Raw genomic sequence first — 18,821 nt, forward strand, 5'->3', positions numbered from 1 at the left:
AAAGAAACATTCAGAGCCACTGGTTAAAGATATAACTATCCATTTAACAACAAAACAAGCTATAGATCTTTGCTGGTCTGTTTTCTCCCAATGAATCTTCTTTCTCTCTCTCTTTTTTTTTTTTTTTCAATCTATCAATCTCAACAGGTGAGTTAAAAGCCCATAGTCTAGGCTGACAACTGCTTTGCAGTAGTAATATCAAATTCATAGCTGACCTTAAGGGCTGGTTTTGCAAAAGGAGGGCTCTTGAGTGTCACCTGGTCTAACCCCATTGCTCAACAAATGAAGAACCTGAGACCTAAATAGAGAGAGAGATTTATGTCTATCTTCCATGCACATTTATTAACAGTGATCCTTTTTGTAAAGATTGTACCGTGCTTAAATTATGATCTGGATGAGAGTTACAACAGGGAAGACCATTAACCATTCCATTAATTACTCCTCTGTAGACATTACAATTGCGAAAGCTAATTATTTCTGATCCAACCTCACTCTGTGGCTAAAGTTATCTTCAGTTCAAATGCCAGTTTGTCAGAAAAGCCTTCCCTGAACTCCATCCCCATGCCACCAATCTCTATAGGCCTTCATATTACAGATTCTCGTAGCATCCTGTTCTGTCCATCACCTCTCAAGGCCTTCGGACTATAAACTCCATGAGGACAAAGACAGTATTAAGTTTTTCAGATTCCCATAACCCCTTTACATAGAACCTGGAACACTTTGGGCTTTCAGTAATAGTGTCGATAAATATTTGCTAGATATGTATTTACAGAGCCTGATCACTGAGCTATCTTATCAGAGCATCGATAAGTCTAAGAGCCAAGATTTGTGAATTTCAAGACGGACAATTAATTGATGGCTTGTAATCAAGTGACAACCTCTTCCCAAAGTAAAATTAGCTTTCTCAATTGGAAGGTTTACAGATGAATAGCTGATCAATTTGCCAGTTGTTCTGACGTCCTCTGGGTTTTCACATAGGCCCTTGCCATTGAGGGGATGGGAGAATTCAGTTAAAACGGGCTGTCTTTAACAGGCAAGGATAAAGAGCATTTTTGAAGAGACTTATCCTCTGTTCACATTTCCCATCCCTCTGAACAATGCTTCCAAAATAGGATCATGTCTGGTTTTAAGCCCAATTCAGTTCCAATGACACTACAACCCATTCATTTGAGAACCTGCCAACTGAACTCTCTTTTTTCTCCTCCCAAATTCCTGCTGGGTATTATTTTGTTGCCACCAAAAAAAAAAAAAAAAAAAAAAAAAAAAAATGCAGCAGCCTCAGTTGAAGTGACAACTCCTTGTTGGGAGGGCAGCCAGGGCTTTTCGGCAGGAGGTGATGGCACTGCTTGCCCTCATCCAGAAAACAAAACAAAGGCAGCAGACTAAGGACTCCTGGGAGAGCCAAAGCTGTGCGAATGTTTGTTCAATATTCGGCAACAGCGCAGGGCGCTGCCTCCCAAGTCAGACAGGCTTGCTTTGGCAATAGGCTTGCACTTGAAGCATTTAAAGGCTCCACAGGGACCAGAGGGGCTCAAATTAGAAACGTTAAGGGTGGGGGAAAGAGGGTGAGACTTTTATATCATAAAGAATGGCCTTTATTACAGCAATGGCCTCCCAGGAATTGCTGAAATGGGATCATTTCTTAGGCGGAGTTACTGTCTCCTGTTGGAGGAAAGCAATTGCTCTGAGGCCTGAGTCAAGGACCCACACAAATATCCTTAACAAAGGGAAAGAAGCCAGCTGAAAGGCCATCAGCAAGGCCTGCGCTTGTGCATTGTGCAATCCGAACTTCCCAGCCTAACAGTCAAGGTCCTGCATCATCAGTGTGCCCTTCATAAGTCATGGCACGAACCTGACTGAATGAGTTCTTGTGAGGATCAAATAAAGTGCCTGGCAAGGGTCAAGCACTCAAGCCATATCAGTTGTTGCTGTTGTTGCTGCTGTGGTTGTTACAATTCTTAGTGCTGCTGCTGTAACAGGATGTGACAATTGAAATTTCCATTGAGACACCAAGATAGAATAGAAATGAAATCCCCAAACCAAGCCCCAATATGCAGAACTTACAAAGGAGATGAATCCTAACTGGTTTCATAACTCCAGAAACCTCAGCCAGAACAAGGAAATAAAACAAGGTCAGAGAATAGGCAGGAGGGATTTAGGAGAGATCTGTTTGAGACAGGCTGTTAGCTAATGTTTCGCGTTTCCAGCGCCCCAGGTGTGACATGTCAGCATGCTACCTTCTAATCCCATTCTGTAAGAAGGAGCCTCAAGAGTGCCTCTCGGAGAACTTGCTGTGTGTTCCCCACAGCGGGAAAGATAGTGGACCAGGGTCCTATTTCACTCGCAAAAACTCTAGTGGCCTGTGGCTGCAGAACAGGACAGGTTGCAGAGTGTGAAAAACGCTTGAGTCCTTCCCTGTACCAGGTGTGAGCCACACAGGAGAAAAAGGGGCCTCAGACATTTCTAAGTCATACCCAAGAGGAATTCTAACAAAGATTGAAGGGTCCCCCCCCAGTGAAAATCACTATGAGGTAGGCCACCAGAGAAACATAGGTGGAGGGGGATTGGTAGCAACCAGCCAAAGAGAAAATGCATCATCCCAGGCCTTCGGAACAGCACCTGACAAAGCCCCCCAGTAGATAGGGCTAGCTTTAAAAACTGTCAAGAGCAGAGAACACAGAGACAGATCTAAGGGGACATAGCAAGGATGACCTTCCTAATCCTTACCACTCTTCCCTCCCTCTCCTTTGACCATGGAAGGAGAGGAAAAAGAAATGTGAAGTAGAAAAACAGAATGAAGGCCAATCTTGCTCTAACCTCTTAATGCCCCCACCACTGGGGAGGGCAAGGAGACTTGATTTGTCAGCTTTAGAGATCTGATTAAAATTCTTGGACTGGGGGCACCTGGATGGCTCAGTCGTTAAGTGTCTGCCTTTGGCTCAGGGCGTGATCCCGGGGTCCTGGGATCGAGCCCCGTGTCGGGCTCCCTGCTCAGCAGGAAGCCTGCTTCTTTCTCTCCCACTCCCCCTGCTTGTGTTCCCTCTCTCGCTGGCTGTCTCTCTCTGTTAAATAAATAAATAAATAAAATCCTAAAAAAAAAAAATTCTTGGACTGGACATCCTAACTCCTGGCTGGAAACTGTGTTAGCAACTTAAAATGTCTATCACTGTTTATTCCATAAAAGTGAAAACAGATTAGACGTACCCTGCTAAAATCGTCATCTAGGAAGAGAAAGATTATCCCACTGAATACATTAAAAGGATTGTGGGAACCAACTCACATGTATACTTTTGAACATACACATATTCTCAGTTTGTATTATCAACTGAACCATTTACATCATCATCATAGTGCTTCTCACATTTTTAATTTTAGTTGATATGCTAGTTCAATTAATATCTGTCTCCCCCACTAAACTGTGAGCTCCATTAAAGTGAGGACCATGGCCTGTTTGAGTGATCATCTGCATCCCAGGCCAGAGGTCACTATATGTAGCGTGGATGGTTTGCAGGTAAATATCTGAATAAAGGAATAGATGAGTCTCTTTCCCTTTAATCCTTTCCATTCCTGTAACAGTTATGAGACTTGAAACTCACCAACTCAATTTATCACCATAGCCTCAAAGGTAGATGGCCTTAACCTTACTTTATTGACATGTAAATGACAGCTTGTAGCAATAATTCTCACTCTTGCACAAGGAGTTGTCTCTGTTGCAAACACTTGGGCCTTCTCTGTTCCTGCCACTCCCAGACAACACCTCCAGGCTCCCCCACCCCTTTCCACTGGCTAAAGCATCTCAGGGGTAAAAGGCATTTTAAAGGTCACCTAGTCAGAAATCCCATCTAATGTTTCATTCGCCACCAAATCATCCTCTAACTTCTTTTTGGAAACTTCTAATGATGTAAAACTCATTATGTTTTTAGGCTTCCAGGTCCATTACGGGACAGCTCCATCAAATCTAGGCCGCTTCCCATCCTGAAACTGTGTTTCTCCTTCTAAGCGTCAGACCCAAACTTTACGAACTTTATGGTATTTGGATGCTCTATCTGAGGTACTCAAGCCTGCCCCCTACTGGCAGGTCATGCTAAGATTAATCAACTAACTGGGTAGATGAATTCCTGATCCCAGGAAACGTGGGGCATTATCAAGTGGCTTCTGATAACGTGTATGTGTCTCAGTATGGATAAATGGGGAGGGGGCACACCTGTGCAAAAGTGCAGGCATATTTAAGGAACAGAAGTGAAGGCAACAGCGCAGACTCTAAAAAGAAGACCGGTCTACAAAACTGCCAAATCCTAGGACAACTGATCTCCTGATCTAACCTAATTCACAGCTTCTTCCCAAAACATACAAGTAATAAGCTCAATTGCAGAGGGGCAGCGATAGCACAGTGACTTCCCTGGGTTTGAATTCCACCTCTTCCATTGCCAGGTGGGAGATCTTGGACAAGTCACTTAAACACTCCGAGGCTCCATTTTCCTATCTGTAAAATGTTAATAATGTTAGCACCTAAATCTTGGAATAATTGGAGGATCAATGAGAAATAGAACCCAATGAGGAGTTTACAAATTCTAGGGTGTACAGAGCATCATCAGAATCATCTGTTCTACTCTATGGCCAACAAATCTTTGACAAAGCCGGAAAGAATATCCAATAGAAAAGAAGGATGGTCTCTTCAATGAATGGTGCTGGGAAAATTGGACAGCCACATGTAGAAGAATAAAACTGGACCATTTTCTTACATCATACACAAAGATAAACTCTAAATGGATGAAAGACCTCAATGTGAGACAGGAATCCATCAAAATCCTAGAGGAGAACACAGGCAACAACCTCTTCGACCTCCGTTTCAGCAACTTCTTTCTAGACAAGTCTCTAAAGGCAAGGGGGGAAAAAAAAGGCAAAAATGAACTATTGGGACTTCATCAAGATAAAAAGCTTCTGCTTTTTTACCAGTCAACAAAACTGAAAGGCAACCTACGGAATGGGAGAAGATATTTGTAAATGACATATCAGATAAAGGGCTAGTATCTAAGATCTATTAAGAACTTATCAAACTCAACACCTAAAAAACAAATAATCCAGTCAATAAATGGGAAGAAGACATGAACACACGTTTCTCCAAAGAAGACATACAAATGACCAACAGACACATGAAAAAAATGCTCCACGTCACTTGGCATCAGGGAAATACAAATCAAAACCACAATGAGGTACCGCCTCACACCAGTCAGAATGGCTAAAATTAACAAGACAGAAAACAACAAATGTTGACAAGGATGAGGAGAAAGGGGAACCCTCTTACACTGTTGGTGGGGATGCAAGCTGATGCAGCCACTCTGGAAAATGGTATGGGGATTCCTCAAGAAATTAAACATAGAGCTACCCTATGACCCAGCAATTGCACTACTAGGTACTTACCCCAAAGATACAAATGTAGTGATCCTAAGGGGCACCTGCACCCCAATGCTCATAGCAGCAATGTCCACAATAGCCTAACTATGGAAAGAGCCGAGATGTCCATCAAGAGATGAATGGATAAAGAAGATGTGGTATATATGTACAATGGAATATTACTCAGCCATCAGAAAGGATGAATACTTACCATTTACATTGATGAGATGGAACTGGAGGGGATTATGCTGAGTGAAATAAGTCAATTGGAGAAAGACAATTACCATATGGTTTCACTCATATGTAGAATATAAGAAACAGGGCAGAGGACCATAGGGGAAGGGAGGGAAAACAGAATGGGAAGAAATCAGAGAAGGAGAAAAACCATGGGAGACTCTTAACTACAGGAAACAAATTGAGGGTTGCTGGAGGGGAGGTGGGTGAGGGGATGGTGTAACCGGGTGATGTGATGAGCACTCGGTGTTATATGCAACTGATAATTTATTGAACACTACATGAGAAACTAATGATGAACTGTAAGTTGGCTAACTGAATTTAAATAAAAAAAGAATTGTTTGTTCTAGCCCTTGGTCTTCACCTCAGCATTATTCAGTTCTTATATGCAAGTCTGAATCTGTAAATCTTCCCTGGTTATCTGCTGGTGATTTAACCACACTGTCAGGAATTCCTCTTTAAACTACCCACTTCCTACCTAGTGGAACACAGTAGACAAAGGTAGAATTGAACACTTAAGTCCAGAGCTACTGAGTGAAGACTACCTGATTTAGGATCCTTCTGGGCAAGTCACTACCTCTCCAACCTTGGTTTCCTCATTTGTAAAATGGGGACACTAATTCCTCATTGAGCTGCTCTGAGTGTCAGGTAAAAGATGCAGCCCTAGCTGGTTTACACCTATGATCTCATATGGTTCTTGCTATCACGGTACAAAGCAGGGATCATTGCCTCCTTTTGCAGATGAGGAGACTGAGGCTCAGAGTGACGTGCTAGAACCTTACAAGTGATAGTATAACCTTACTTATTTCAAGTGAAAGCAGTTAAATCTCTGAGGAAGCAGTTAGATACTTTGAAAGTCATACTCTGCATGGCAGGGAGTGGGACCCCTGGACCCTTCCCTGTACCCCATAGTAGTGGCTAATGTCATTTGTTTGTTTGCAAATTAGAATCCTTTAGATAGGTATTTTTTTTAAGTACTAAAGTATCCATATGGCTCTGCTGTGTTGTTTGTCCTAAAGAAAGTAAGGGGCAGGGTAAAGAATTCCAGTACATCTCAGTGGACCCAAAAGTGGGCCTTCCCAGAGAATAAGAGAAGGTTCCCTCTCCCCCTCCCAGACTTTTATCTCTCTTGCTGTTAAAGGAACAATTAGCATTGAAGCTTATCATTTATTCCTGTCTCTAGTGAGATAAGGTGGGCTGTGGTCAGTAATGGGAAACTGGGAAAGAAAAAAAATGCCATGTGTGATCTCCTGCTGCCCTCTAGTGCCTGCTTAAGATGATTGCTCTTGGGAAAAATTTGTTCTTCCATGTCAAAGAATGATTACTGTGTGCAAAGCAACTTTCTAGGCTGAGGATAGCAGGTACGACAGTAAAGGCTTGGCTCTGATACAAGGAAGCCTAGTGTAATGAGTATGAGGGTTATGAACAAGAATTTGGTTAGAAGGCCTATTCAGTGCCAGGTTTGGAGCCAGGCACCGGTGGGGCGCTGGAAGGGTGAAATTATGAACAATGATTTGTTACAATCCTAGCGGTACAAGTGTAGAGGTTTGATTGAGTGTACCAGCTAGGAAGGAAAAGCCAGAAGAGAAGGATGGGGGAGAGACTGGAATTAAGACAGAAAAGATAATCAATGGAGGAGGATCCTACAGGAACTAGGAAGAAATGAGCTCCCTAGGTAACACTGGAAAGGATGTGGTCTTAATGTAAGACAAATCTCAGTTGGCATTTTATCATGAGACCAGAGCCTCTGGGTATAGCTATGCAAGTTGATACTGCACAACAGTGACAAGGCAAGGGGGCTGAGTGGGGACTGAACCCAGCCTCACCCCACTAGCCATGCCTGTGCCCACAGAATTGAATCCAAGTGGAAGAACACTATTACCTAATTTATACAAAATCCAACTTATGGGCTAGCCAAGGCCCTGCATGTAACCATGGACAAGCTGTCAGAGCCTCTGCTCTATTATGTGCAAAGTAAGGCTAGTATCACCGATACTAATACAGAGTTCTTAGAATTTGAGATAATGTATGCCCATGCCACCCAAGAAATTTCAGTTCTTACTGTAATTATAACAACCCAGTTTTATTTTTTATTTTTATATTTTTTAGAGAGAGAGAAAGAGACCGAGAGACAGAGAGAGAGGTGGCAGGGGGAGGGGCAGAGGGAGAGAGAGAACCCCAAGTAGAGTCCAAGCCCAGTGTGGAGCCCGACACAGGGCTCGATCTCACAACCCTGATATCATGACCTGAGCCAAAATTAAGAGTCCGACACTTAACCAACTGACCTACCCAGGTGCCCCAATCTAGTTTTATTTTTAAGATGTGGTGGGATAAGTCCTTGAAAAAGGTACAAGGTAGAAAGGAAATTCACATTTCCTGAGCTTCTATTCCTCTTTGTCAAGCACAAGACATTATGAATCTCACTGGCTCCTCATAACAGTGCTTTAGACTAGAAGTATTACAATTTTTATAACCATATTTCACAAATGACAAAACAGAGGTTCTGAGAGGTGAGAGACTGCAGCCAAAGTCCATTACGTGTTCAGGATGCCTCCAAAGCCCATTTTCTGTCCAATGGAGCACAGAAGCATCATTAACAGGAGGACTGCCTTCATCTGCTGGGATCCCATTCCCATTCTCCCTCTTTCTTAAAAAACTCTGCTCAGAACTTATCCCCTCAAGGAAGTATTCCAAGATTAGTTATTCCTCAATTCCTTTCTCTTCCTTCCAATAGCTTCTTAGGCTAGGGGTCAAGGATGAAACGCTCAGAAGGTATCATTCCAGGACAGGGCTTAGGGAACTGGAGGTCTCTGGGATGCCAATAACCTGCTTCAGATGGAGACTCCCAGATCATCCTGCTTGGGCATGACCTTGACACAGTAGAGCAAACCAACGAGGCATGCCAGGCACCCCGGGGCCAGTGGGAGGTTGCCAGATGTGAACATCAAGGAGGGTTTGACCCTGGGTGGGGTCAGTTGGAGGCTTTGGTGTGAAGAGCCATCAGAAAACAAACTTTCACCCTCTGGCCACTTCCTAGGACATCCCGTCTTGTTGCCATCCTTCTAACTCTTTATTTCCACTGAAATCTTAATACTCTGGTTAGAACACCATCTTTAAACGTATTGACAGGCAATGCCTTTGGAGAACAGATTCAAGGTGAGTTCTTCTCCCATTAGCATCCCTCCCACCTGTAGCCGTGCTGCTAAGGGTAGGGAGAGGAACTAATGAGCGCAACCATCAAAAACATAAAACAAAATACCAATAAAGGGCTAAGACCCAATAGGGACTCCCTTTCTTATTGCTGAGGTAATCAGTAAAATTAATATTAATAATAGCTATGATTTTATGGGGGCATATTCCAGGTCAGATGTTCTGCTATTTGCTTTGCATACATTGTCTCCTGTGGTCTGTAAAATCCTAACAACTGTGAGAGGTAGGTTTCCTTATTGTTATTTATTTATTTATTTATGCGTTTATTTTAAGTAGCCCAATACGGGGCTTGAACTCACAACCCTGAGATCTGAACTCAAGACCTGAGCTGAGATCAAGAGTCCAATGCTTAACCCAGGCACCCCCCACTTTACCACTTTTTAAACGTGAAGAAATGGAAGCTCACAGAAGTGAAATCAGGGGTTGGGGTGAACTGCACTTCAAGCCATTCTGATCTGTTTTACTTCTAAGCACGTGTCCACTATCTTAAGCTGTGTCCAATCTGCTAGACTACTGGCGATTCAGGGCTAGACAGTTAATAAATTCTGAAAATTTAAAGTGCAATTTCTGCTACTTCTGCCCATTACATCATGTTGATTAGAAATAAAAACCTTAAAATAAGACTCCATGGGCAATCAACAGGTAATTGGTTGAAAAACCATGGTGCATCCACACAGTGGAGCCTACGTACTTAAAAAGGAATTAGGACAATCATTGTATGTAATACGGAGTAATCACAAATATATTTCATTAAGTGGAAAAAGCAAAGTGCAGAGCAGTGTTTGTAAGTGCTTTCTTTTGTACAAGAAAGAAATATAAATATATATACATATTATATAAATAGATTTCTATATAATATGTATATATCATCTATATACAAATTAGATAGATATAATTTCTCACTAAGCAACACTGGAACAATTAACCAAAACTAAAAAAAAAAAAAAAAAAAAAAAAAAGGTTAACCACAGAGGGAGCAAGGAAATAGGGTCAAGGAGACGCAGATAGAAGCCAACGTTTTTTTGAGTGAATCTTTTTTATGTTTTAATTTGGACTCACATAAAACTATTATATAATTTTTAAATCAAAAAAGACAAAAACAATCTGTAAATTATATGCAAACTGAAAAAAACTAGCTATATATCAGTATGTTGGCATAACTACACAGAGAAAATAATTCTTTTAAGTGGCTTTAAAATACAGTATTTTGATTGCATATGTTTAGCGAGAATTATTCCAAAGGAAAAAAAATGATCTGCAAATAAATCTTAAACTAAATGTAATGTATTGATTGCTAACTATAATATTAGTATGGTTATTTTTAAAGTATTATGCATATATTGTGGACTATAGCAAATAAGCCATTACCTTACTATCATGAGGAACTAACATTATTAAGTGTAAAAGGCAACCACCTCATGTATACAGTCAAAGAAGGTGAGAAAAATTCTGTACACTCTAATGCCAACTGGCAACCATATAAACTTATAATTCATTTTATCTTTTAATAAATATTTCATAGTTCTCTCCACGGAAAAGACCTAGAAATAACAGCAACCTAATAGCAATAATATTCTTAATGCCTAGACTCTTGTTTTGAAATACCATTTCCCACTAAAAGAAATAAAAGATTCTTAGAAAAATTCCTTATTCCAACTCTGGAATAGGTATGGTACACGCTGAGCCTGGGACATCTTGCTGTGCCAAAAAGAGAGATCTGCCAAAGACTAATGTGGTCATTTCAAAAGGACAGAGAAGCCCATCTAGAGGGGCTCACACTGGCCTAACATTGAATAAACGGAACATCAAAGAGAATAATGACTGCAATTGATTGAAATAGATCAAATAAATAAGTTTCCTGTAATTCATAATGTACTTCAAACCAAAACCAAAGCCAAAGCCAAAACCAAAAAGCAAACAAAGCCTATTGATCACCATTGGGGATGGCTAGAAAACTAGGTCATTATCTGAAAATTGAGTTAATCAAGCTTTAATCCTATGCCTTGGATTTCGGGGTAACTACCTTTTTCTTTAGGGCAATACTGCAGGCAGAGAGAATGACAGAATTAGGAAATTGCCATTTTGCAAGCTCTAATAAAACAAGAGATCTAGACAGCTATCATCAATGAATCCTAAAGCCATTAGGAGAAAGGCTGATGGGAAAATGTCTAATCAGTGGATCAGACTTATACCACCTGACCTGCTGATCAATCCTAATATCACTGAAAGTAGTAAACCAGACAATTAAGTACCTTTGATATGATGCCAGAGGGAGCACACAGCATGGCCTGAATGCTGATGTTCATTGGGTCCATGGATAAAATTCAAGGGTCTGTGAACTTGTATAGGGAAAAAAATACATCTTTAAGTCCTGTAAATGTAATTTAGCATTTCCTTTTTTTCTTTTTAAGGTTTTATTTATTTATCTGACAGAGAGAGACAGCGAGAGAGGGAACACAAGCAAGGGGAGTGTGAGAGGGAGAAGCAGGCTTCCTGCCAAGCAGGGAGTCCAACGCAGGGCTCGATCCCAGGACCCTGGGATCATGACCTGAGCCCAAGGCAGACGCTTAACGGCTGAGCCACCCAGGCGCCCCTAGCATTTCCTTAAATTATGAACGTAGGCAACAAACTATAGTAGTGTACCACTTCCTATGACTTTGACACAATCAAATTCACATATATTTCTATTACATTACGGTTGCTATAAATATTTCTAAATACTTAGATTCAATACTACTTAGCAATTATAAGTTATTAGATTCTCCACTCGATCTTGTCATTAATAAAGAAGCACATATAGTACACTACAGATATGTTTTTTTTAATATTTTGATAACTATATCTTGATATAATTTCTTTCTTCTGTGGTCTCCATGAATTTAATTTAATGAATTTAAAAACATTATTCTGATATAAGTGGGTCTATAGTTTTCATCATTCTACAAAACAGGTCCATGGGACAAAAAAAAAGTGATGAATTCTTAGGCGAAAAGAACAGATTAACACAAAGAGAGAGCCATTAGCTAAGTCTGCAAAGGTAGGTAATTGTAAAGAACAAATGAGTCATTGTCTTCAACAAATAATGGCATGGGCAAAATTTTAGGTGTGAGTATTACAGACTAAAGGAGACCTAGTACAACCTGTAGACATTTTGAGCCTTATTTAAAGACACCTATTAAAAAATACATATATATGAAAGCAATTAAAGACATTTGAGTATGAATTGCTAGATGAGATAATGATGCTGAGAGATTATGTTAAAAAAATAATTGTCTGTTAGAGATACATACCGAGGTATTTAATGGAGGAATGATAGGATATCTGGGATTTATTTTAAAAGACTTCAGCAACAAAAAACAAATTGGGAGTGAGGGATAGCTGAAGCAAAATCAGCAAACTATTGGCAACAATTATTGCAGGGTGATGGGCACACAGGGATCCACTATACCATTTTCTCTCCTTGTATGTGTACTTTTCTCGATAAAACACAGAGAAGAGAAGGCTGCCAAAGGATTACACAAAATCAGTAAAGACAATGACTGCTGGGGAGTAGAATGAAGAGGAATTCTTCATATCTACAGTAAGTACTGCTTTGATGCTTTCTTCTCAATGCATTTTCATTTGTATTATGTTTAAAAATTTTTAAGTAGCAATCAAACGTTCCTACTTTTGTTAAAATAAATTAGAATAATGGTTAGCAGTGACATGAGAAGAATATATAAGGTAGAGATGGGGGAGGGCTTTGGGGAAAGGAGACTATCTCATTGTCTACTGCCACCCAGTGTTACAGATACCAGTTGATGAAGTGGGCAATGGAAGCCACTTGAGATAACAGGACATGTGGAATGGGGTTGAGATGTGTGACTTAGCAGAAATAGGGCCCATGGGAAATGTTCCAGCAACCCTCACTCAGCATTGTGTTGAGTTGAGGCTAATGACACTACACAGGGAATGTTCTTCAAATGCTACTAACATTTATCAAGCACGTACTCAGTCAGTATTTGATTACTGCTGACCTTTGATTGTATGCACTAGTTCAAGCTATTAGAAAGTGGGTCTGGCCAATACACAGAAATGTGCATGATATTAAAATAAAGTTTCAAAATTCTGAACCAGCTGTTTCTGTATCAGTTCAAGGAAATTAAAAAAAAAAAATCTTTCCTCCACAAGAACATTTATGCATTCTTATTCGTGATGGTTAAATGTTCAATAATGGGCTTGTCAACCTGACAAAGCCTTATGTAGCCAGTTTGACAACTACGAAGGCCAGAAAAAAAGTGATTTCAAACATTTTCCTATATTAAGTAAATATAAAAACTGATATTTATTAGAAAAACATTTTGGGGCACCTGGGTGGCTCAGTCTGTTAAGCGTCTGCCGTCGGCTCACATCATGATCCCAGGGTCCTGGGACTGAGTCCTGCATAGTGCCCTCTGCTCAGCAGGGAGCCCGCTTCTCCCTCTCCCTCTGACCCCCACTCGTGCATGTTCTCTCTCTCTCTCGTGCTCCCTCTCTCAAATAATAACATTTTTAAAAAAGAGAGAGCGAGAAAGAGAGAAAGAACAAAGAAAAACATGTTTTGGATACCGGACTTGGTCATAAGTATGCAGGGACAAATTAAAGGAGAACCTTGTAAATCTTTATATTTATACGAATATAACTAAGATAATGGCTATATGAAGGTGACAGATAAAGCTGACTCTTTTTATATGCTCTTTTTATGCTGTAAATTTAAATTGAATTACAACGTCTATTGAACACTTACATGTACTGGACGAAAGCCAGTTTGAAAAATGCACAGGTATTGAGTATGGCATATGCAGATCAAAATCAGAGTATTAGCAGAAAGTAGACTAATGACAGACAGACAGACAGATGGTAGATAGAGAGATACATAAATAAGAGATTGAAGAAGAAAGGGAAGGGTGGGAGAGGGAAGGCAGGTGGGAGGGACGAAACCTTTAAAACGGCCTGGAGTGGTTTTATCTCCTGATAATGCATGGTCTATTATAATCTCTTCCATTTGAGTAGCTTGCTTTTAACAAACAGGATATGGCAACAAGGGATGTCACTTCGGTGATTAGGTTTCAAAAGACTGTGTCTTCTGTTTTGCTCAGACTCTTTCTTGCTGTAATGAAACAAGCTCTCACGGAGCGGCACATGTGTCAAGGAACTACTGAAAGTCTCCAGCCAAAAGGCAGCAAGAAAGTGAGGCCGTCAATCTAACAACCCTTGAAGAACTGAATCCTGCCATCAACTACGTCAATGATCTTGGAAATGGATCCTTTCAGTCCAACAACCCTTCAAGAACCGAATCCTGCCATCAACTACGTCAATGATCTTGGAAATGGATCCTTTCAGTCCGACAACCCTTCAAGAACCGAATCCTGCCATCAACTACGTCAATGATCTTGGAAATGGATCCTTTCCCCGTCAAACCCCAGCCCTGGCTGATGACCTGACTGTAGTCTTACGAGAGACCATGACGTAGAGGATCTAGCTAAGCTGTGCTCAGATTCCTGACTCACACAGTCTGTGAAATAAGAAATGTGTGCTGTTTTGTTTCATGAACATAGGGGAAGGGGAGGAAGAATAAAATAAGATGAAAACAGAGAGGGAGGCAAACCGTAAGAGACTCTTAACTCTAGGAAACAAACAGGGTTGCTGGAGGGGAGGTGGGTTGGGGAGATGGGGTAACTGGGTGATGGGCATTAAGGAGGGCACATGATGTAATGAGCACTGGGTATTATATGCAAGTGATGAATCCCTAAATTCTACCCCTGAAACTAATAATACAGTATATGTTAGCTAAATTGAGTTTAAATTAAAAAAAAAAAAGAAATGTGTGTTGTTTTAAACCACAACACTTTGGGATAATTTATTATTCAGTTTAGACACAAGTAATGGTGCTAGACAGATACAATTTTATCATATTGTTTCATGGAAATTTTAACAATTTTATAACCTCTAGACTACACACACTTTGTTAGGAAGCATTAGTTTTAATTCCTTCCGTTTTCTCCCTTAGACTCTATAAGCACAAAGTTCTCTTCCTCCTCTGAATTGTTTGCTAATAAGAGGAAAGGGGAAAATATGTTTTCGAGAATAGTACAAGTTACAGTAATGATAATAATGATGACAGTAGCTAACATTCCTAGAACACTCACTCTCTACCAAGCAGTGCTCTAAAAACTTGAGCTCTACCAAGTGATCCAACATTCACAGCCTTCCTGTTACTCCCATTTTGCAGAGGTCGAAAGCGAAGTACAGCAAGGGTAAGTAAATTCTCCAATTCCACAGCTTGTCATTTGCAACAAGTTACCACAATGCTTTACTTCAAATCATCTTTTCATCTTTTCCCCAAAATAACTGTCCAGGTAAGGGGGACTGAGGTTCCCACCAGGTCTGACTCCAAAGCCCTTTCTCTTTCTACCACACAGTGGTGGACTTAACAAGCAAACTAACTTATTTATAATAATAATAATGATAATAATAATAATGATGATGATGATGATGGCACTAAAATGAACATTACTACACATCAGGCAACATCCCAAAATATAAATGCTTCATATCTGATATCTCTCATTCTCCCACACACCTCCCCCAAATCCTGTGGGTTATCTATTGTTATTCTCATCTTTAAGAAAATAAAAGAGATGTTAAACTAGAAATCTTAGCAAACGGAGAAACTAGTGCTTATTTCATAGGGTGATGCTAGAGGTTGAACTGTGTCCCCTAAAGAGATAGGCTGACATCCTATACATCAGAATGTGACTTTATTTGGAAATAGGGTCATTGTAGATGTAATTAGTTAAGATGACATCACACTCAGGTTTTAATGAGCTGTGATGGTGGTCACACTTAATCTAATATGACTGTTGCCCTTACAAGAAGACACAGACACATTCATTGAGGAGAATGGCATGTAAAGATGGAGACACAAAGAGGGAAACTGATCCCAAGAAGATGGAGGCAGAGATATTGGAGTTATGCTACCGCACGCCAAGGGATGCCTGTGGCCACCAGGAGCTGGAAGAGGGAAGGAAGCGTCCTCCCTTAGAGACTTCAGAGAAAGCCTGGTCCCACTGACACCTTGATCTCAGATTTCTAGCCTTCAGAACTGTGAAAGAATAAATTTCTCCTGTTTCAATCCAGTTTCTGATACTTTGTTATGACAGCCCTAGGAAATGGTTACAGGTAGTTTTAAAGTTAAATGAAAAAAAAAAGGTTATGTTAAAATGCTGAATAAAGAGTATTTGAAATACTCCACAAAGAGTATTTTAAAAATGTCTCTGTGTATAAGGAATGCTAATATTGTGCCAGAGTATACAAAGCCACGAAATTAAATGAGAGCCTTTTCCCAGGGTATTTATTTTACTCTGAGATTTTTGTGGGAAGAATGGTAATTAATTTAATTGCTAAGTAATTTAAACATTTTTTTTAAAAAAAAGGACAGTCAAACAAACATTTTTTTTCTTAAGAAGAGAAAGAAAGGGGTTTTCGTCGTGGTCATTACTGTTCTTTAAAGGCATGTTTGTTTGGTATCTCCAGACTGTCAGAGGAGTACCACTAGGCTCCTCTCTGAGTGGGGAAACATGGGTATAAAAACATGATGAGTCCTGAATTGAGACTTTGGGGGCCAGGAACTGTGGTTTTCAGCATACAGAGTGGTAACTCCCCATCTGGTCTGAGAAGAGGGTATAGGTGAGGTCATAAGTTTGGGAAGAAACTATTTGACAGCAACTCTCCCATCTCCCCAGCCTGCAACCCAGGGACTGGTAAAAGTACCCCAGGTCCCTATCCAGAATGGTTTCTTGCCATTCCGGTGAAACAGGCCACTCTGTCTCTCCAACATGGCAGAAACTCAGGGCAGAAGGCAATTCCTGCTGTTCCCTGGCAAGGCTGCTCAGAAGAGCTCATTTGAGTGTTTTTGCCTTGACAGGATCATGCTCTGTGGTCATAATGACAGCCAGGATTTGCCCCATATTCCTTGACTTCCTAAGCATTATCATCTCTCCTTTTCTTTTGATCCTTATAAACAGACCTTAATAAAATAGAAAGATAGCTGGAGTCATAAGAGGTGAGTAGTCTTTGGACGGTGGTTCAGTGCACGCCCATGGGTCTAACCGGCCTAGGTATCTCAGCCCTACAACTTCCTAGGAGGCTAAGGTAGGCAAGTTATTTAGTCTTGCTTGAGTCTCAGATGCCTCTTTGTAAGAGAAAGCTACTGATATCTACATGAATCACTGCTGAGGGGATTGTCGTATGTGACACTATCTATGAAGTGCCTGGTATATTGCTGGTGTTCAAAAAATGGTCCCCTCTTACCCAACTGACCCTTCTGAGTCATCTTGCAGCTAGAATACATGTAAGTCGGACAGGATATGTAATTTGCTTAAAGTCACATTTCTGAGTCTGACTCACTTACTCAGCTACTCTCCCTTGCTGGGCACTGTGCTAACAGACGCAAGCATTCTTCCTCCCTTGGCCCTAAAGGGTTCTGTTTGTACCCACTGGCTGGCTGCCAGTTTTGAGCAAAATCTGCCCCAGGGCCCTTCAGTCCCCAGCTGGGCTCCCTCTTGGGCCCACTCCTGACTCAACTTATTCCTGGTCAGTCTAATCAAACCCTGGCTGGCCATGGACTGCAAATGTATCTCTGAGGTCTAAGTAGCCCCAGAGCTCTATCAGGCATTCACAGCCCCTAGGCCTGTTCAAAGTATGCCATTAAGTATACCGACCCAACCTCCCATGACCTCAATATCTGAAACGCATTAGGGTTTCTGGAATGGGCAATCTAAAGAGTGTTAAGAGCTAATTACATTAAAAAAAAATAACCGTTAATTAAGTGCAAACCACTATGTACTCATAATCTTAGCTAATCATCATAGCAAAACTTATTTCTATTTAGAAATAAAGAAATGGGCCCATGAAGAGGTTAAACAAGATAATCAGGGTGGATTTTCATCCAGTCTCAGGTCCCAGGCTGGGCTTTATCCTCTTGAACACATGGCCTTGCTGTTGAAGCACCTGGGTGTCAGTTGCTTATCTAAATAGGGTGGTTATGACAATTAAGGGGTTATGCATGGGAGGTGCTTAGCCTCAGCCAGAAGCTAAGTGCTCAAAGACGGTAGTTTTGTTCTTGTTTCTGTTTGTTGTGTTATCATTGTGCAGGGTCACAAACCTGAGTGGGATTTCCAGTTGGGGCCCATGCTACCTCACCCCCGCCCGGCTCCGACGCGGCACCACGTGGTCACCTGCATGAGCAGGTATTCTGCCTGGCTTGGACCTACATAAGGGGTCATGGGTGCTCAGCAGCCATAGGCCTGACCGCCTCCCACCTGGTCGCACTGTGAGCGCCCCTGAGTTTGGGCTTGGGTTTGGGTTTCCTGGGGGCTTCGCTCTGCGGTGGCAGCAGGTGCAGAACACGCTTCCCTATTTACCTTTGCTGCGGCCCCCAGCGGAGCAGGGAAAAGACTCCTCGCTGGGGGGCTGGGTCCATCGCATGAACATATGTCTAGGCCACGGTGGGTTCCTGGGAGCAACTTGGAGCCCGAGGCACTGCCTTTCCAGGCCAGTCCAGGCTCTGCGCCTGCCTCCGAGGAGAGCTTTGTTCTTTTCCTGGCCACGCCTCACATGGGCAAGCTGCGCTTCCCGGAGACCCTTCTGCCAGTAGCCAAGGCTCCGCTGGGGCCCACTCCTGGACTTGAAGGGTCCGCGAATTGGTAATCTGCAGTCAGACACGCGAGTTCTGATTTGGCCCCTCGACTCGCTGAGGGAACTTGGGCAGGCTGCCTTTGCCTCAGTTTCCCAGTCTGCACAATGGGGACACAAAGCTGATGGCACCGTTTCTAAGGCCCAAGGTTCCCAGCTAGGAGTCCGCCCCTACTCGGCCGCTGGGCCTTGAACGCTCCCGCCCGCGCGACTACAAGCCCCAGCATGCCTCGGGGGCGGGGCGCAGTGACGGACAGACGGCTCTGCGA

At 41.7% G+C, this 18,821-nt stretch overlaps 1 protein-coding gene across 3 annotated transcripts in view; it reads right to left on the minus strand.

The window, feature by feature from the left end:
• ASTN2 (astrotactin 2) overlaps positions 1-18,821 on the minus strand; it is an 844,134-nt gene that overhangs the window by 176,922 nt on the left and 648,391 nt on the right. The window lies entirely within an intron of this gene.

The sequence above is a fragment of the Ursus arctos genome, unplaced genomic scaffold, assembly GCF_023065955.2.
Source record: "Ursus arctos isolate Adak ecotype North America unplaced genomic scaffold, UrsArc2.0 scaffold_18, whole genome shotgun sequence".
In the NCBI taxonomy this organism is placed as follows: Eukaryota; Metazoa; Chordata; class Mammalia; order Carnivora; family Ursidae; genus Ursus; species Ursus arctos.